The sequence below is a fragment of the Zonotrichia albicollis genome, chromosome 9 (genome assembly GCF_047830755.1).
Source record: "Zonotrichia albicollis isolate bZonAlb1 chromosome 9, bZonAlb1.hap1, whole genome shotgun sequence".
Classification (NCBI taxonomy): domain Eukaryota; kingdom Metazoa; phylum Chordata; class Aves; order Passeriformes; family Passerellidae; genus Zonotrichia; species Zonotrichia albicollis.
Genome location: NC_133827.1, coordinates 10,954,412 through 10,974,990, shown reverse-complemented (window position 1 = coordinate 10,974,990; position 20,579 = coordinate 10,954,412).

The following is a 20,579-nucleotide window of genomic DNA, read 5'->3' as shown; positions in this document are numbered from 1 at the left end:
AAAATTCTGAAGGGGCCAAGACACAAGTGGAGCAAGATAATACAAAGACATTTCACTGCCAGCCTCCATAATTTCATCCAGGGCTGTTTTAGCACCTGGATTGGGAAGGGAAAAAAAAGTCAGGGGAGGGTCTTTGGCTGGGAGCTGCCACAGGTAAAAAGAGACCCTGGAAGGGAAAAAGAGCAGACAAAAGAAGGCACGAGAGACAGAAGGACACAAATGACAAGCAGCAGAGAAGGTGGCACTCTGAAAACCAAACCTGAAATTATGGAATACAAATGGGACAGAAATGAAGAATTCTGAAACTTTATTTACTATGCTCCTCTGAGCAACCTGTGCCAGGACTTCACCACCCTCACAGGGAAGAAGTATTTTCTATATCAAACCTGAATTTCATCCCTTTTACTCTGAGTCCGGTAAATCACAATGAATTTATTTGTGCTCATTTTCATAAAGGTCCCTGGGCTCTCTCCAGCACTTTCTGCTGCAAGGCCATTCCCCTCTGGAGCCCACCCACAGCAGCCCCACTCTGCCCACAGGGGCTGGGGGGCAGAGGCACAGCCTGGGGGGGCTCCCCTCTGGCCAGCCCTGCTGGAGATGGGCACGGGCCAGGCCAAGAGCCAGCCAGTGCTGCTTCTGGAGGCGCTGGGAGCAGCCAGGGAGGCAGCACCAAACAGACAGATCTGAACGTCTCTTCTGGCCTGGATGGATTCAGGAATTGTCCCAGGCCAGGTGCAGCACCTGGCACTTGGCCTTGTGGGACCTCGTGAGGTTGTCAGATGAGGCTGTCTCCCACTTCTCAAGCTTGTCCAGGTTCCTGTGCATGCCCAAATCTTGCCATGGTGCCCCTGCCCCACTCAGCTCCCCCATCCCCTGCAAACATGCTGATTGATGCACTGCCTGTGTCATTGGGGAAGCCACAAAAGAGCCCCAGGGCCAAGGCAGAGCCCTGAGAGAGACACTCCCCATGCCCAGTCTGATCCTGCACACGGAGCCACTGCCCACAAGTCCCTGGCTGCGTCCATCTGGCCAAGGGCTCGTGCCCACAGCAGCCCACTCTGCCAAGGCAGGGCTCTGCAGGGTGCAGGTCAGGCTGTCAAGTAGGACCATGACACAGTGGGTGCACTGTGGGACTGCAGGAAGGGCCTGGGCTCCATGCAGCTTCCAGTGGGCTCAGCTGCTGAAGGGGCACTGGGTGTGGCCCTTGATGATGCAGGACATGGTGGTGCCCAGAGACCATTGTGACATCAGAGGGTTCCACCGTGGCTGAGGGTGTATGGAAGGGGTGCGGAGCCCTGGGGTGCCCAGTCCCGTGAGAGCCACTCTCATCGAAGGAAGCAGCTCCCGGGATCTGTCTCTGTCTCTGTCTCTGCTACAGGAGCTCCCTGTACAGCAAGAAGACAACAAGAAACCTCAACTCCTTCCAGTCACCCAGCCCCCTGTCCAGCTGGGGTCAAGACCAGGCCCTCAGCAGGCACTTGGTGGGGGCACTGGGTGCCTCAGTCTGGCCACAGCCTGACACTGAGGAGGAGGAGAGACCCATCACAAAGAGAAGAAACACGACATGGCTGACAAGTGGGGAGATGTTGAGGCCCGAGAGCTTCATCTGAGCGAAGACATGAGAAGCTGTGAATTCTACCCACTGGTACCAGCAATGACAGCAAAGGAAGCAGCTGTGAGGGTGCTCTGGGGAGATGGGGCAGAGCAACAACCCTACCAGGTGACTGACCCAGAGCTGACCCAGCAAGGGGAAGGAAGCGTGAGCAGCTGGGAAAAGCAGGCACATTCTCCTGCCCCCAGTGAAGAGGTGCCATCAGCAGGGACACAGAGCCCAGTCTCCGCTCCCGACAGCCCCTGCGGCCCCCCCCAGCCCCTCACGCAGCCCACTGGGAGCCCAAACCCCCAGGGAGCAGCTGGAAGAGGCAGAGCAGGGGTCGCTGCTGGCAGAGGAGGAGAATGAGGACGGGAGCTCAGACTGGGAATACTGCAGCCAGACTGAGCTTTCCGAAGACCGCCAAGGTGAGGTCGAGCAAGAACCATCCCAAGGAGAGTTCAGCAGCTCCCAAGACCTCTCTAGCTGGGACGACTGCAGTGAACCGGAGCTCAGAGATCTCCGAGACTCCGTGGAGGAGGACAGCACCATCACAGACCTCCCACAGGACTGCAGTGACCATCTAAGCGTCTTCAGCTTCGGGCCCACTCCCTTGCTTTAGGAGGAGGAGGACGAGGCCGACTGGGATGAAATCAGCGTCCTCGAGATATATGAAGCAGAAGGCAAGGCCCAAAGGCTGCCAGATCCTGCAGCAGATGAGCTGCCCGCCCCTCTGGAGGTCTGGTTTGAGAGGCAGGCACCGGAGTTCCTGTATGGCTCGTTTCCCTCCCTGTACAGCGAAGCCTCCGTGGGCCAGCAGGGGCCCGAGGCAGGGCCACAGAGCCCTCGCGGCGCCCCAGCTCCGCAGCCGGGAGCGCAGGCCCGCAGGCAGCAGCCGCCTGCCCTGAGCAAACGGCCCGGCCGCCTGAGGCGGGCGCTGCGGGCGCTGCGGGCGCTGCTCTGCTGGCCCTGCCTGGCACGGCAGCTGCAGGAGTAGCGCCCGTGGCCCTGCCCAGCCCGCGCCGGCCGATGGCGGCTGCTCCCCGCGCGGGGCCCCACCGAGCCACACGGGCGGCCTCGGCCTGGACACGGCCCCGCAGCCTCGGCTGCCCTCGATCATCTCCCCAACAGCCAAAGTCGCTGCTGTGACCAGCCCCAAACAACACCCATGGGACACAACTGGTGCCAGAGCGCTCAGCAGTGAATCCACAGAGTCATCGAGGTGGAAAGAGACCCTGACGCTCACCCAGTGCCAGGACTTTGACTCGAACCATTCGTCCAAAACAAGTTAAAGTTCCATTTAAGAAATGGTAGTAGTAAAAAAAAAAAAAAAAAGAAGAAGAAGAAATAGTAAATTTAGTAAGAATAAGAAGAATAGGAATAAGAAGATGAAGAAGAAATAGTAGTAGTAAATTTAGTAAGAATAAGAAGAGTAGGAATAAGAAGATGAAGAAGAAATAGTAGTAGCAAATTTAGTAAGAATAAGAAGAATAGGAATAAGAAGATGAAAAAGTAGTAATGAATATAAGAATATTAAGAAAATAAGAATGACATAGTAAGTAAGCATAACAAGTGAATAAGCTTCATTAGAACGAAAATAAGAATATTTTAAAGAAGAAGAAAGAAGAGAAAGAAGAAGAGAAAGAAGGAAGAAGACATAATAAGAAGCTCTCTCTCTCCAAGACCTCTTTTGTACTTCTATCTCCCTAGCTCCCATTTCTTGTTCAATAAAATCCATGTCCAAAAAAATCTGGTTTTGTTCTCCTATGGTCTCATTTGTGCCTTTACTGGGGCAGAGGCACCTCTCCCTCATGGCACCTTAACCCTGGATGGAACCATAGCCAGGTTCCTTCCAGCCACAAGCATTCCAGGATTCCGTCAGGGACTCCCTTTCCTTCTTCCCTCTGCTTTCCAGCCGCAGAATGTGCAGCAAAGCCGCCTTTGCTGTCTGCAGCTGCTGCAGCCTGACCCTGCCCTGCACAGCTCCCTTGGCTGGCACGGCAGGAGCAGCGCCCTGGCAGCCTCAGCAATTGCCCTCTGACATCTCTGGCACTCACTGCCATGGGCTGCAATTCCAGCTGCCAGCAAGGAAAATACGTTCCTGCCCTTCAGGGCAAAATTCTGAAGGGGCCAAGACACAAGTGGAGCAAGATAATACAAAGACATTTCACTGCCAGCCTCCATAATTTCATCCAGGGCTGTTTTAGCACCTGGATTGGGAAGGGAAAAAAAAGTCAGGGGAGGGTCTTTGGCTGGGAGCTGCCACAGGTAAAAAGAGACCCTGGAAGGGAAAAAGAGCAGACAAAAGAAGGCACGAGAGACAGAAGGACACAAATGACAAGCAGCAGAGAAGGTGGCACTCTGAAAACTAAACCTGAACTTATGGAATACAAATGGGACAGAAATGAAGAATTCTGAAACTTTATTTACTATGCTCCTCTGAGCAACCTGTGCCAGGACTTCACCACCTTCACAGGGAAGAAGTATTTTCTATATCAAACCTGAATTTCATCCCTTTTACTCTGAGTCCGGTAAATCACAATGAATTTATTTGTGCTCATTTTCATAAAGGTCCCTGGGCTCTCTCCAGCACTTTCTGCTGCAAGGCCATTCCCCTCTGGAGCCCACCCACAGCAGCCCCACTCTGCCCACAGGGGCTGGGGGGCAGAGGCACAGCCTGGGGGGGCTCCCCTCTGGCCAGCCCTGCTGGAGGTGGGCACGGGCCAGGCCAAGAGCCAGCCAGTGCTGCTTCTGGAGGCGCTGGGAGCAGCCAGGGAGGCAGCACCAAACAGACAGATCTGAACGTCTCTTCTGGCCTGGATGGATTCAGGAATTGTCCCAGGCCAGGTGCAGCACCTGGCACTTGGCCTTGTGGGACCTCGTGAGGTTGTCAGATGAGGCTGTCTCCCACTTCTCAAGCTTGTCCAGGTTCCTGTGCATGCCCAAATCTTGCCATGGTGCCCCTGCCCCACTCAGCTCCCCCATCCCCTGCAAACATGCTGATTGATGCACTGCCTGTGTCATTGGGGAAGCCACAAAAGAGCCCCAGGGCCAAGGCAGAGCCCTGAGAGAGACACTCCCCATGCCCAGTCTGATCCTGCACACGGAGCCACTGCCCACAAGTCCCTGGCTGCGTCCATCTGGCCAAGGGCTCGTGCCCACAGCAGCCCACTCTGCCAAGGCAGGGCTCTGCAGGGTGCAGGTCAGGCTGTCAAGTAGGACCATGACACAGTGGGTGCACTGTGGGACTGCAGGAAGGGCCTGGGCTCCATGCAGCTTCCAGTGGGCTCAGCTGCTGAAGGGGCACTGGGTGTGGCCCTTGATGATGCAGGACATGGTGGTGCCCAGAGACCATTGTGACATCAGAGGGTTCCACCGTGGCTGAGGGTGTATGGAAGGGGCGCGGAGCCCTGGGGTGGCCCAGTCCCGTGAGAGCCACTCTCATCGAAGGAAGCAGCTCCCGGGATCTGTCTCTGTCTCTGTCTCTGCTACAGGAGCTCCCTGTACAGCAAGAAGACAACAAGAAACCTCAACTCCTTCCAGTCACCCAGCCCCCTGTCCAGCTGGGGTCAAGACCAGGCCCTCAGCAGGCACTTGGTGGGGGCACTGGGTGCCTCAGTCTGGCCACAGCCTGACACTGAGGAGGAGGAGAGACCCATCACAAAGAGAAGAAACACGACATGGCTGACAAGTGGGGAGATGTTGAGGCCCGAGAGCTTCATCTGAGCGAAGACATGAGAAGCTGTGAATTCTACCCACTGGTACCAGCAATGACAGCAAAGGAAGCAGCTGTGAGGGTGCTCTGGGGAGATGGGGCAGAGCAACAACCCTACCAGGTGACTGACCCAGAGCTGACCCAGCAAGGGGAAGGAAGCGTGAGCAGCCGGGAAAAGCAGGCACATTCTCCTGCCCCCAGTGAAGAGGTGCCATCAGCAGGGACACAGAGCCCAGTCTCCGCTCCCGACAGCCCCTGCTGCCCCCCCAGCCCCTCACGCAGCCCACTGGGAGCCCAAACCCCCAGGGAGCAGCTGGAAGAGGCAGAGCAGGGGTCGCTGCTGGCAGAGGAGGAGAATGAGGACGGGAGCTCAGACTGGGAATACTGCAGCCAGACTGAGCTTTCCGAAGACCGCCAAGGTGAGGTCGAGCAAGAACCATCCCAAGGAGAGTTCAGCAGCTCCCAAGACCTCTCTAGCTGGGACGACTGCAGTGAACCGGAGCTCAGAGATCTCCGAGACTCCGTGGAGGAGGACAGCAGCATCACAGACCTCCCACAGGACTGCAGTGACCATCTAAGCGTCTTCAGCTTCGGGCCCACTCCCTTGCTGTGGGAGGAGGAGGACGAGGCCGACTGGGATGAAATCAGCGTCCTCGAGATGTATGAAGCAGAAGGCAGGGCCCAAAGGCTGCCAGATCCTGCAGCAGATGAGCTGCCCGCCCCTCAGGAGGTCTGGTTTGAGAGGCAGGCACCGGAGTTCCTGTATGGCTCCTTTCCCTCCCTGTACAGCGAAGCCTCCGTGGGCCAGCAGGGGCCCGAGGCAGGGCCACAGAGCCCTCGCGGCGCCCCAGCTCCGCAGCCGGGAGCGCAGGCCCGCAGGCAGCAGCCGCCTGCCCCGAGCAAACGGCCCGGCCGCCTGAGGCGGGCGCTGCGGGCGCTGCGGGCGCTGCTCTGCTGGCCCTGCCTGGCACGGCAGCTGCAGGAGTAGCGCCCGTGGCCCTGCCCAGCCCGCGCCGGCCGATGGCGGCTGCTCCCCGCGCGGGGCCCCACCGAGCCACACGGGCGGCCTCGGCCTGGACACGGCCCCGCAGCCTCGGCTGCCCTCGATCATCTCCCCAACAGCCAAAGTCGCTGCTGTGACCAGCCCCAAACAACACCCATGGGACACAACTGGTGCCAGAGCGCTCAGCAGTGAATCCACAGAGTCATCGAGGTGGAAAGAGACCCTGACGCTCACCCAGTGCCAGGACTTTGACTCGTACCATTCTTCCAAAACAAGTTAAAGTTCCGTTTAAGAAATGGTAGTAGTAAAAAAAAAAAAAAAAAGAAGAAGAAGAAATAGTAAATTTAGTAAGAATAAGAAGAATAGGAATAAGAAGATGAAGAAGAAATAGTAGTAGTAAATTTAGTAAGAATAAGAAGAGTAGGAATAAGAAGATGAAGAAGAAATTGTAGTAGCAAATTTAGTAAGAATAAGAAGAATAAGAATAAGAAGATGAAGAAGAAATAGTAGTAGTAAATTTAGTAAGAATAAGAAGAGTAGGAATAAGAAGATGAAGAAGAAATAGTAGTAGCAAATTTAGTAAGAATAAGAAGAATAGGAATAAGAAGATGAAAAAGTAGTAATGAATATAAGAATATTAAGAAAATAAGAATGACATAGTAAGTAAGCATAACAAGTGAATAAGCTTCATTAGAACGAAAATAAGAATATTTTAAAGAAGAAGAAAGAAGAGAAAGAAGAAGAGAAAGAAGGAAGAAGAGATAAGAAGAAGCTCTCTCTCTCCAAGACCTCTTTTGTACTTCTATCTCCCTAGCTCCCATTTCTTGTTCAATAAAATCCATGTCCAAAAAAATCTGGTTTTGTTCTCCTATGGTCTCATTTGTGCCTTTACTGGGGCAGAGGCACCTCTCCCTCATGGCACCTTAACCCTGGATGGAACCATAGCCAGGTTCCTTCCAGCCACAAGCATTCCAGGATTCCGTCAGGGACTCCCTTTCCTTCTTCCCTCTGCTTTCCAGCTGCAGAATGTGCAGCAAAGCCGCCTTTGCTGTCTGCAGCTGCTGCAGCCTGACCCTGCCCTGCACAGCTCCCTTGGCTGGCACGGCAGGAGCAGCGCCCTGGCAGCCTCAGCAATTGCCCTCTGACATCTCTGGCACTCACTGCCATGGGCTGCAATTCCAGCTGCCAGCAAGGAAAATACGTTCCTGCCCTTCAGGGCAAAATTCTGAAGGGGCCAAGACACAAGTGGAGCAAGATAATACAAAGACATTTCACTGCCAGCCTCCATAATTTCATCCAGGGCTGTTTTAGCACCTGGATTGGGAAGGGAAAAAAAAGTCAGGGGAGGGTCTTTGGCTGGGAGCTGCCACAGGTAAAAAGAGACCCTGGAAGGGAAAAAGAGCAGACAAAAGAAGGCACGAGAGACAGAAGGACACAAATGACAAGCAGCAGAGAAGGTGGCACTCTGAAAACTAAACCTGAACTTATGGAATACAAATGGGACAGAAATGAAGAATTCTGAAACTTTATTTACTATGCTCCTCTGAGCAACCTGTGCCAGGACTTCACCACCCTCACAGGGAAGAAGTATTTTCTATATCAAACCTGAATTTCATCCCTTTTACTCTGAGTCCGGTAAATCACAATGAATTTATTTGTGCTCATTTTCATAAAGGTCCCTGGGCTCTCTCCAGCACTTTCTGCTGCAAGGCCATTCCCCTCTGGAGCCCACCCACAGCAGCCCCACTCTGCCCACAGGGGCTGGGGGGCAGAGGCACAGCCTGGGGGGGCTCCCCTCTGGCCAGCCCTGCTGGAGGTGGGCACGGGCCAGGCCAAGAGCCAGCCAGTGCTGCTTCTGGAGGCGCTGGGAGCAGCCAGGGAGGCAGCACCAAACAGACAGATCTGAACGTCTCTTCTGGCCTGGATGGATTCAGGAATTGTCCCAGGCCAGGTGCAGCACCTGGCACTTGGCCTTGTGGGACCTCGTGAGGTTGTCAGATGAGGCTGTCTCCCACTTCTCAAGCTTGTCCAGGTTCCTGTGCATGCCCAAATCTTGCCATGGTGCCCCTGCCCCACTCAGCTCCCCCATCCCCTGCAAACATGCTGATTGATGCACTGCCTGTGTCATTGGGGAAGCCACAAAAGAGCCCCAGGGCCAAGGCAGAGCCCTGAGAGAGACACTCCCCATGCCCAGTCTGATCCTGCACACGGAGCCACTGCCCACAAGTCCCTGGCTGCGTCCATCTGGCCAAGGGCTCGTGCCCACAGCAGCCCACTCTGCCAAGGCAGGGCTCTGCAGGGTGCAGGTCAGGCTGTCAAGTAGGACCATGACACAGTGGGTGCACTGTGGGACTGCAGGAAGGGCCTGGGCTCCATGCAGCTTCCAGTGGGCTCAGCTGCTGAAGGGGCACTGGGTGTGGCCCTTGATGATGCAGGACATGGTGGTGCCCAGAGACCATTGTGACATCAGAGGGTTCCACCGTGGCTGAGGGTGTATGGAAGGGGTGCGGAGCCCTGGGGTGCCCAGTCCCGTGAGAGCCACTCTCATCGAAGGAAGCAGCTCCCGGGATCTGTCTCTGTCTCTGTCTCTGCTACAGGAGCTCCCTGTACAGCAAGAAGACAACAAGAAACCTCAACTCCTTCCAGTCACCCAGCCCCCTGTCCAGCTGGGGTCAAGACCAGGCCCTCAGCAGGCACTTGGTGGGGGCACTGGGTGCCTCAGTCTGGCCACAGCCTGACACTGAGGAGGAGGAGAGACCCATCACAAAGAGAAGAAACACGACATGGCTGACAAGTGGGGAGATGTTGAGGCCCGAGAGCTTCATCTGAGCGAAGACATGAGAAGCTGTGAATTCTACCCACTGGTACCAGCAATGACAGCAAAGGAAGCAGCTGTGAGGGTGCTCTGGGGAGATGGGGCAGAGCAACAACCCTACCAGGTGACTGACCCAGAGCTGACCCAGCAAGGGGAAGGAAGCGTGAGCAGCCGGGAAAAGCAGGCACATTCTCCTGCCCCCAGTGAAGAGGTGCCATCAGCAGGGACACAGAGCCCAGTCTCCGCTCCCGACAGCCCCTGCTGCCCCCCCAGCCCCTCACGCAGCCCACTGGGAGCCCAAACCCCCAGGGAGCAGCTGGAAGAGGCAGAGCAGGGGTCGCTGCTGGCAGAGGAGGAGAATGAGGACGGGAGCTCAGACTGGGAATACTGCAGCCAGACTGAGCTTTCCGAAGACCGCCAAGGTGAGGTCGAGCAAGAACCATCCCAAGGAGAGTTCAGCAGCTCCCAAGACCTCTCTAGCTGGGACGACTGCAGTGAACCGGAGCTCAGAGATCTCCGAGACTCCGTGGAGGAGGACAGCAGCATCACAGACCTCCCACAGGACTGCAGTGACCATCTAAGCGTCTTCAGCTTCGGGCCCACTCCCTTGCTGTGGGAGGAGGAGGACGAGGCCGACTGGGATGAAATCAGCGTCCTCGAGATGTATGAAGCAGAAGGCAGGGCCCAAAGGCTGCCAGATCCTGCAGCAGATGAGCTGCCCGCCCCTCAGGAGGTCTGGTTTGAGAGGCAGGCACCGGAGTTCCTGTATGGCTCCTTTCCCTCCCTGTACAGCGAAGCCTCCGTGGGCCAGCAGGGGCCCGAGGCAGGGCCACAGAGCCCTCGCGGCGCCCCAGCTCCGCAGCCGGGAGCGCAGGCCCGCAGGCAGCAGCCGCCTGCCCCGAGCAAACGGCCTTGCCGCCTGAGGCGGGCGCTGCGGGCGCTGCGGGCGCTGCTCTGCTGGCCCTGCCTGGCACGGCAGCTGCAGGAGTAGCGCCCGTGGCCCTGCCCAGCCCGTGCCGGCCGATGGCGGCTGCTCCCCGCGCGGGGCCCCACGGAGCCACACGGGTGGCCTCGGCCTGGACACGGCCCCGAAGCCTCGGCTGCCCTCGATCATCTCCCCAACAGCCAAAGTCGCTGCTGTGACCAGCCCCAAACAACACCCATGGGACACAACTGGTGCCAGAGCGCTCAGCAGTGAATCCACAGAGTCATCGAGGTGGAAAGAGACCCTGACGCTCACCCAGTGCCAGGACTTTGACTCGTACCATTCTTCCAACACAAGTTAAAGTTCCGTTTAAGAAATGGTAGTAGTAAAAAAAAAAAAAAAAAAGAAGAAGAAGAAATAGTAAATTTAGTAAGAATAAGAAGAATAGGAATAAGAAGATGAAGAAGAAATAGTAGTAGTAAATTTAGTAAGAATAAGAAGAGTAGGAATAAGAAGATGAAGAAGAAATAGTAGTAGCAAATTTAGTAAGAATAAGAAGAGTAGGAATAAGAAGATGAAAAAGTAGTAATGAATATAAGAATATTAAGAAAATAAGAATGACATAGTAAGTAAGCATAACAAGTGAATAAGCTTCATTAGAACGAAAATAAGAATATTTTAAAGAAGAAGAAAGAAGAGAAAGAAGAAGAGAAAGAAGGAAGAAGACATAATAAGAAGCTCTCTCTCTCCAAGACCTCTTTTGTACTTCTATCTCCCTAGCTCCCATTTCTTGTTCAATAAAATCCATGTCCAAAAAAATCTGGTTTTGTTCTCCTATGGTCTCATTTGTGCCTTTACTGGGGCAGAGGCACCTCTCCCTCATGGCACCTTAACCCTGGATGGAACCATAGCCAGGTTCCTTCCAGCCACAAGCATTCCAGGATTCCATCATGGACTCCCTTTCCTTCTTCCCTCTGCTTTCCAGCCGCAGAATGTGCAGCAAAGCCGCCTTTGCTGTCTGCAGCTGCTGCAGCCTGACCCTGCCCTGCACAGCTCCCTTGGCTGGCACGGCAGGAGCAGCGCCCTGGCAGCCTCAGCAATTGCCCTCTGACATCTCTGGCACTCACTGCCATGGGCTGCAATTCCAGCTGCCAGCAAGGAAAATACGTTCCTGCCCTTCAGGGCAAAATTCTGAAGGGGCCAAGACACAAGTGGAGCAAGATAATACAAAGACATTTCACTGCCAGCCTCCATAATTTCATCCAGGGCTGTTTTAGCACCTGGATTGGGAAGGGAAAAAAAAGTCAGGGGAGGGTCTTTGGCTGGGAGCTGCCACAGGTAAAAAGAGACCCTGGAAGGGAAAAAGAGCAGACAAAAGAAGGCACGAGAGACAGAAGGACACAAATGACAAGCAGCAGAGAAGGTGGCACTCTGAAAACTAAACCTGAACTTATGGAATACAAATGGGACAGAAATGAAGAATTCTGAAACTTTATTTACTATGCTTCTCTGAGCAACCTGTGCCAGGACTTCACCACCTTCACAGGGAAGAAGTATTTTCTATATCAAACCTGAATTTCATCCCTTTTACTCTGAGTCCGGTAAATCACAATGAATTTATTTGTGCTCATTTTCATAAAGGTCCCTGGGCTCTCTCCAGCACTTTCTGCTGCAAGGCCATTCCCCTCTGGAGCCCACCCACAGCAGCCCCACTCTGCCCACAGGGGCTGGGGGGCAGAGGCACAGCCTGGGGGGGCTCCCCTCTGGCCAGCCCTGCTGGAGGTGGGCACGGGCCAGGCCAAGAGCCAGCCAGTGCTGCTTCTGGAGGCGCTGGGAGCAGCCAGGGAGGCAGCACCAAACAGACAGATCTGAACGTCTCTTCTGGCCTGGATGGATTCAGGAATTGTCCAAGGCCAGGTGCAGCACCTGGCACTTGGCCTTGTGGGACCTCGTGAGGTTGTCAGATGAGGCTGTCTCCCACTTCTCAAGCTTGTCCAGGTTCCTGTGCATGCCCAAATCTTGCCATGGTGCCCCTGCCCCACTCAGCTCCCCCATCCCCTGCAAACATGCTGATTGATGCACTGCCTGTGTCATTGGGGAAGCCACAAAAGAGCCCCAGGGCCAAGGCAGAGCCCTGAGAGAGACACTCCCCATGCCCAGTCTGATCCTGCACACGGAGCCACTGCCCACAAGTCCCTGGCTGCGTCCATCTGGCCAAGGGCTCGTGCCCACAGCAGCCCACTCTGCCAAGGCAGGGCTCTGCAGGGTGCAGGTCAGGCTGTCAAGTAGGACCATGACACAGTGGGTGCACTGTGGGACTGCAGGAAGGGCCTGGGCTCCATGCAGCTTCCAGTGGGCTCAGCTGCTGAAGGGGCACTGGGTGTGGCCCTTGATGATGCAGGACATGGTGGTGCCCAGAGACCATTGTGACATCAGAGGGTTCCACCGTGGCTGAGGGTGTATGGAAGGGGTGCGGAGCCCTGGGGTGCCCAGTCCCGTGAGAGCCACTCTCATCGAAGGAAGCAGCTCCCGGGATCTGTCTCTGTCTCTGTCTCTGCTACAGGAGCTCCCTGTACAGCAAGAAGACAACAAGAAACCTCAACTCCTTCCAGTCACCCAGCCCCCTGTCCAGCTGGGGTCAAGACCAGGCCCTCAGCAGGCACTTGGTGGGGGCACTGGGTGCCTCAGTCTGGCCACAGCCTGACACTGAGGAGGAGGAGAGACCCATCACAAAGAGAAGAAACACGACATGGCTGACAAGTGGGGAGATGTTGAGGCCCGAGAGCTTCATCTGAGCGAAGACATGAGAAGCTGTGAATTCTACCCACTGGTACCAGCAATGACAGCAAAGGAAGCAGCTGTGAGGGTGCTCTGGGGAGATGGGGCAGAGCAACAACCCTACCAGGTGACTGACCCAGAGCTGACCCAGCAAGGGGAAGGAAGCGTGAGCAGCCGGGAAAAGCAGGCACATTCTCCTGCCCCCAGTGAAGAGGTGCCATCAGCAGGGACACAGAGCCCAGTCTCCGCTCCCGACAGCCCCTGCTGCCCCCCCAGCCCCTCACGCAGCCCACTGGGAGCCCAAACCCCCAGGGAGCAGCTGGAAGAGGCAGAGCAGGGGTCGCTGCTGGCAGAGGAGGAGAATGAGGACGGGAGCTCAGACTGGGAATACTGCAGCCAGACTGAGCTTTCCGAAGACCGCCAAGGTGAGGTCGAGCAAGAACCATCCCAAGGAGAGTTCAGCAGCTCCCAAGACCTCTCTAGCTGGGACGACTGCAGTGAACCGGAGCTCAGAGATCTCCGAGACTCCGTGGAGGAGGACAGCACCATCACAGACCTCCCACAGGACTGCAGTGACCATCTAAGCGTCTTCAGCTTCGGGCCCACTCCCTTGCTGTGGGAGGAGGAGGACGAGGCCGACTGGGATGAAATCAGCGTCCTCGAGATGTATGAAGCAGAAGGCAGGGCCCAAAGGCTGCCAGATCCTGCAGCAGATGAGCTGCCCGCCCCTCAGGAGGTCTGGTTTGAGAGGCAGGCACCGGAGTTCCTGTATGGCTCGTTTCCCTCCCTGTACAGCGAAGCCTCCGTGGGCCAGCAGGGGCCCGAGGCAGGGCCACAGAGCCCTCGCGGCGCCCCAGCTCCGCAGCCGGGAGCGCAGGCCCGCAGGCAGCAGCCGCCTGCCCCGAGCAAACGGCCCGGCCGCCGGAGGCGGGCGCTGCGGGCGCTGCGGGCGCTGCGGGCGCTGCTCTGCTGGCCCTGCCTGGCACGGCAGCTGCAGGAGTAGCGCCCGTGGCCCTGCCCAGCCCGCGCCGGCCGATGGCGGCTGCTCCCCGCGCGGGGCCCCACCGAGCCACACGGGCGGCGTCGGCCTGGACACGGCCCCGCAGCCTCGGCTGCCCTCGATCATCTCCCCAACAGCCAAAGTCGCTGCTGTGACCAGCCCCAAACAACACCCATGGGACACAACTGGTGCCAGAGCGCTCAGCAGTGAATCCAAAGAGTCATCGAGGTGGAAAGAGACCCTGACGCTCACCCAGTGCCAGGACTTTGACTCGTACCATTCTTCCAAAACAAGTTAAAGTTCCATTTAAGAAATGGTAGTAGTAAAAAAAAAAAAAAAAAGAAGAAGAAGAAATAGTAAATTTAGTAAGAAAAAGAAGAATAGGAATAAGAAGATGAAGAAGAAATAGTAGTAGCAAATTTAGTAAGAATAAGAAGAGTAGGAATAAGAAGATGAAGAAGAAATAGTAGTAGTAAATTTAGTAAGAATAAGAAGAATCGGAATAAGAAGATGAAAAAGTAGTAATGAATATAAGAATATTAAGAAAATAAGAATGACATAGTAAGTAAGCATAACAAGTGAATAAGCTTCATTAGAACGAAAATAAGAATATTTTAAAGAAGAAGAAAGAAGAGAAAGAAGAAGAGAAAGAAGGAAGAAGAGATAATAAGAAGCTCTCTCTCTCCAAGACCTCTTTTGTACTTCTATCTCCCTAGCTCCCATTTCTTGTTCAATAAAATCCATGTCCAAAAAAATCTGGTTTTGTTCTCCTATGGTCTCATTTGTGCCTTTACTGGGGCAGAGGCACCTCTCCCTCATGGCACCTTAACCCTGGATGGAACCATAGCCAGGTTCCTTCCAGCCACAAGCATTCCAGGATTCCGTCAGGGACTCCCTTTCCTTCTTCCCTCTGCTTTCCAGCCGCAGAATGTGCAGCAAAGCCGCCTTTGCTGTCTGCAGCTGCTGCAGCCTGACCCTGCCCTGCACAGCTCCCTTGGCTGGCACGGCAGGAGCAGCGCCCTGGCAGCCTCAGCAATTGCCCTCTGACATCTCTGGCACTCACTGCCATGGGCTGCAATTCCAGCTGCCAGCAAGGAAAATACGTTCCTGCCCTTCAGGGCAAAATTCTGAAGGGGCCAAGACACAAGTGGAGCAAGATAATACAAAGACATTTCACTGCCAGCCTCCATAATTTCATCCAGGGCTGTTTTAGCACCTGGATTGGGAAGGGAAAAAAAAGTCAGGGGAGGGTCTTTGGCTGGGAGCTGCCACAGGTAAAAAGAGACCCTGGAAGGGAAAAAGAGCAGACAAAAGAAGGCACGAGAGACAGAAGGACACAAATGACAAGCAGCAGAGAAGGTGGCACTCTGAAAACTAAACCTGAACTTATGGAATACAAATGGGACAGAAATGAAGAATTCTGAAACTTTATTTACTATGCTCCTCTGAGCAACCTGTGCCAGGACTTCACCACCCTCACAGGGAAGAAGTATTTTCTATATCAAACCTGAATTTCATCCCTTTTACTCTGAGTCCAGTAAATCACAATGAATTTATTTGTGCTCATTTTCATAAAGGTCCCTGGGCTCTCTCCAGCACTTTCTGCTGCAAGGCCATTCCCCTCTGGAGCCCACCCACAGCAGCCCCACTCTGCCCACAGGGGCTGGGGGGCAGAGGCACAGCCTGGGGGGGCTCCCCTCTGGCCAGCCCTGCTGGAGGTGGGCACGGGCCAGGCCAAGAGCCAGCCAGTGCTGCTTCTGGAGGCGCTGGGAGCAGCCAGGGAGGCAGCACCAAACAGACAGATCTGAACGTCTCTTCTGGCCTGGATGGATTCAGGAATTGTCCCAGGCCAGGTGCAGCACCTGGCACTTGGCCTTGTGGGACCTCGTGAGGTTGTCAGATGAGGCTGTCTCCCACTTCTCAAGCTTGTCCAGGTTCCTGTGCATGCCCAAATCTTGCCATGGTGCCCCTGCCCCACTCAGCTCCCCCATCCCCTGCAAACATGCTGATTGATGCACTGCCTGTGTCATTGGGGAAGCCACAAAAGAGCCCCAGGGCCAAGGCAGAGCCCTGAGAGAGACACTCCCCATGCCCAGTCTGATCCTGCACACGGAGCCACTGCCCACAAGTCCCTGGCTGCGTCCATCTGGCCAAGGGCTCGTGCCCACAGCAGCCCACTCTGCCAAGGCAGGGCTCTGCAGGGTGCAGGTCAGGCTGTCAAGTAGGACCATGACACAGTGAGTGCACTGTGGGACTGCAGGAAGGGCCTGGGCTCCATGCAGCTTCCAGTGGGCTCAGCTGCTGAAGGGGCACTGGGTGTGGCCCTTGATGATGCAGGACATGGTGGTGCCCAGAGACCATTGTGACATCAGAGGGTTCCACCGTGGCTGAGGGTGTATGGAAGGGGCGCGGAGCCCTGGGGTGGCCCAGTCCCGTGAGAGCCACTCTCATCGAAGGAAGCAGCTCCCGGGATCTGTCTCTGTCTCTGTCTCTGCTACAGGAGCTCCCTGTACAGCAAGAAGACAACAAGAAACCTCAACTCCTTCCAGTCACCCAGCCCCCTGTCCAGCTGGGGTCAAGACCAGGCCCTCAGCAGGCACTTGGTGGGGGCACTGGGTGCCTCAGTCTGGCCACAGCCTGACACTGAGGAGGAGGAGAGACCCATCACAAAGAGAAGAAACACGACATGGCTGACAAGTGGGGAGATGTTGAGGCCCGAGAGCTTCATCTGAGCGAAGACATGAGAAGCTGTGAATTCTACCCACTGGTACCAGCAATGACAGCAAAGGAAGCAGCTGTGAGGGTGCTCTGGGGAGATGGGGCAGAGCAACAACCCTACCAGGTGACTGACCCAGAGCTGACCCAGCAAGGGGAAGGAAGCGTGAGCAGCCGGGAAAAGCAGGCACATTCTCCTGCCCGCAGTGAAGAGGTGCCATCAGCAGGGACACAGAGCCCAGTCTCCGCTCCCGACAGCCCCTGCTGCCCCCCCAGCCCCTCACGCAGCCCACTGGGAGCCCAAACCCCCAGGGAGCAGCTGGAAGAGGCAGAGCAGGGGTCGCTGCTGGCAGAGGAGGAGAATGAGGACGGGAGCTCAGACTGGGAATACTGCAGCCAGACTGAGCTTTCCGAAGACCGCCAAGGTGAGGTCGAGCAAGAACCATCCCAAGGAGAGTTCAGCAGCTCCCAAGACCTCTCTAGCTGGGACGACTGCAGTGAACCGGAGCTCAGAGATCTCCGAGACTCCGTGGAGGAGGACAGCAGCATCACAGACCTCCCACAGGACTGCAGTGACCATCTAAGCGTCTTCAGCTTCGGGCCCACTCCCTTGCTGTGGGAGGAGGAGGACGAGGCCGACTGGGATGAAATCAGCGTCCTCGAGATGTATGAAGCAGAAGGCAGGGCCCAAAGGCTGCCAGATCCTGCAGCAGATGAGCTGCCCGCCCCTCAGGAGGTCTGGTTTGAGAGGCAGGCACCGGAGTTCCTGTATGGCTCGTTTCCCTCCCTGTACAGCGAAGCCTCCGTGGGCCAGCAGGGGCCCGAGGCAGGGCCACAGAGCCCTCGCGGCGCCCCAGCTCCGCAGCCGGGAGCGCAGGCCCGCAGGCAGCAGCCGCCTGCCCCGAGCAAACGGCCCGGCCGCCTGAGGCGGGCGCTGCGGGCGCTGCGGGCGCTGCTCTGCTGGCCCTGCCTGGCACGGCAGCTGCAGGAGTAGCGCCCGTGGCCCTGCCCAGCCCGCGCCGGCCGATGGCGGCTGCTCCCCGCGCGGGGCCCCACCGAGCCACACGGGCGGCCTCGGCCTGGACACGGCCCCGCAGCCTCGGCTGCCCTCGATCATCTCCCCAACAGCCAAAGTCGCTGCTGTGACCAGCCCCAAACAACACCCATGGGACACAACTGGTGCCAGAGCGCTCAGCAGTGAATCCACAGAGTCATCGAGGTGGAAAGAGACCCTGACGCTCACCCAGTGCCAGGACTTTGACTCGTACCATTCTTCCAAAACAAGTTAAAGTTCCATTTAAAAAATGGTAGTAGTAAAAAAAAAAAAAAAAAAAAAAAGAAGAAGAAGAAATAGTAAATTTAGTAAGAATAAGAAGAATAGGAATAAGAAGATGAAGAAGAAATAGTAGTAGTAAATTTAGTAAGAATAAGAAGAGTAGGAATAAGAAGATGAAGAAGAAATAGTAGTAGCAAATTTAGTAAGAATAAGAAGAATAGGAATAAGAAGATGAAAAAGTAGTAATGAATATAAGAATATTAAGAAAATAAGAATGACATAGTAAGTAAGCATAACAAGTGAATAAGCTTCATTAGAACGAAAATAAGAATATTTTAAAGAAGAAGAAAGAAGAGAAAGAAGAAGAGAAAGAAGGAAGAAGAGATAATAAGAAGCTCTCTCTCTCCAAGACCTCTTTTGTACTTCTATCTCCCTAGCTCCCATTTCTTGTTCAATAAAATCCATGTCCAAAAAAATCTGGTTTTGTTCTCCTATGGTCTCATTTGTGCCTTTACTGGGGCAGAGGCACCTCTCCCTCATGGCACCTTAACCCTGGATGGAACCATAGCCAGGTTCCTTCCAGCCACAAGCATTCCAGGATTCCGTCAGGGACTCCCTTTCCTTCTTCCCTCTGCTTTCCAGCCGCAGAATGTGCAGCAAAGCCGCCTTTGCTGTCTGCAGCTGCTGCAGCCTGACCCTGCCCTGCACAGCTCCCTTGGCTGGCACGGCAGGAGCAGCGCCCTGGCAGCCTCAGCAATTGCCCTCTGACATCTCTGGCACTCACTGCCATGGGCTGCAATTCCAGCTGCCAGCAAGGAAAATACGTTCCTGCCCTTCAGGGCAAAATTCTGAAGGGGCCAAGACACAAGTGGAGCAAGATAATACAAAGACATTTCACTGCCAGCCTCCATAATTTCATCCAGGGCTGTTTTAGCACCTGGATTGGGAAGGGAAAAAAAAGTCAGGGGAGGGTCTTTGGCTGGGAGCTGCCACAGGTAAAAAGAGACCCTGGAAGGGAAAAAGAGCAGACAAAAGAAGGCACGAGAGACAGAAGGACACAAATGACAAGCAGCAGAGAAGGTGGCACTCTGAAAACTAAACCTGAACTTATGGAATACAAATGGGACAGAAATGAAGAATTCTGAAACTTTATTTACTATGCTCCTCTGAGCAACCTGTGCCAGGACTTCACCACCCTCACAGGGAAGAAGTATTTTCTATATCAAACCTGAATTTCATCCCTTCTACTCTGAGTCCGGTAAATCACAATGAATTTATTTGTGCTCATTTTCATAAAGGTCCCTGGGCTCTCTCCAGCACTTTCTGCTGCAAGGCCATTCCCCTCTGGAGCCCACCCACAGCAGCCCCACTCTGCCCACAGGGGCTGGGGGGCAGAGGCACAGCCTGGGGGGGCTCCCCTCTGGCCAGCCCTGCTGGAGGTGGGCACGGGCCAGGCCAAGAGCCAGCCAGTGCTGCTTCTGGAGGCGCTGGGAGCAGCCAGGGAGGCAGCACCAAACAGACAGATCTGAACGTCTCTTCTGGCCTGGATGGATTCAGGAATTGTCCCAGGCCAGGTGCAGCACCTGGCACTTGGCCTTGTGGGACCTCGTGAGGTTGTCAGATGAGGCTGTCTCCCACTTCTCAAGCTTGTCCAGGTTCCTGTGCATGCCCAAATCTTGCCATGGTGCCCCTGCCCCACTCAGCTCCCCCATCCCCTGCAAACATGCTGATTGATGCACTGCCTGTGTCATTGGGGAAGCCACAAAAGAGCCCCAGGGCCAAGGCAGAGCCCTGAGAGAGACACTCCCCATGCCCAGTCTGATCCTGCACACGGAGCCACTGCCCACAAGTCCCTGGCTGCGTCCATCTGGCCAAGGGCTCGTGCCCACAGCAGCCCACTCTGCCAAGGCAGGGCTCTGCAGGGTGCAGGTCAGGCTGTCAAGTAGGACCATGACACAGTGGGTGCACTGTGGGACTGCAGGAAGGGCCTGGGCTCCATGCAGCTTCCAGTGGGCTCAGCTGCTGAAGGGGCACTGGGTGTGGCCCTTGATGATGCAGGACATGGTGGTGCCCAGAGACCATTGTGACATCAGAGGGTTCCACCGTGGCTGAGGGTGTATGGAAGGGGCGCGGAGCCCTGGGGTGGCCCAGTCCCGTGAGAGCCACTCTCATCGAAGGAAGCAGCTCCCGGGATCTGTCTCTGTCTCTGTCTCTGCTACAGGAGCTCCCTGTACAGCAAGAAGACAACAAGAAACCTCAACTCCTTCCAGTCACCCAGCCCCCTGTCCAGCTGGGGTCAAGACCAGGCCCTCAGCAGGCACTTGGTGGGGGCACTGGGTGCCTCAGTCTGGCCACAGCCTGACACTGAGGAGGAGGAGAGACCCATCACAAAGAGAAGAAACACGACATGGCTGACAAGTGGGGAGATGTTGAGGCCCGAGAGCTTCATCTGAGCGAAGACATGAGAAGCTGTGAATTCTACCCACTGGTACCAGCAATGACAGCAAAGGAAGCAGCTGTGAGGGTGCTCTGGGGAGATGGGGCAGAGCAACAACCCTACCAGGTGACTGACCCAGAGCTGACCCAGCAAGGGGAAGGAAGCGTGAGCAGCCGGGAAAAGCAGGCACATTCTCCTGCCCGCAGTGAAGAGGTGCCATCAGCAGGGACACAGAGCCCAGTCTCCGCTCCCGACAGCCCCTGCTGCCCCCCCAGCCCCTCACGCAGCCCACTGGGAGCCCAAACCCCCAGGGAGCAGCTGGAA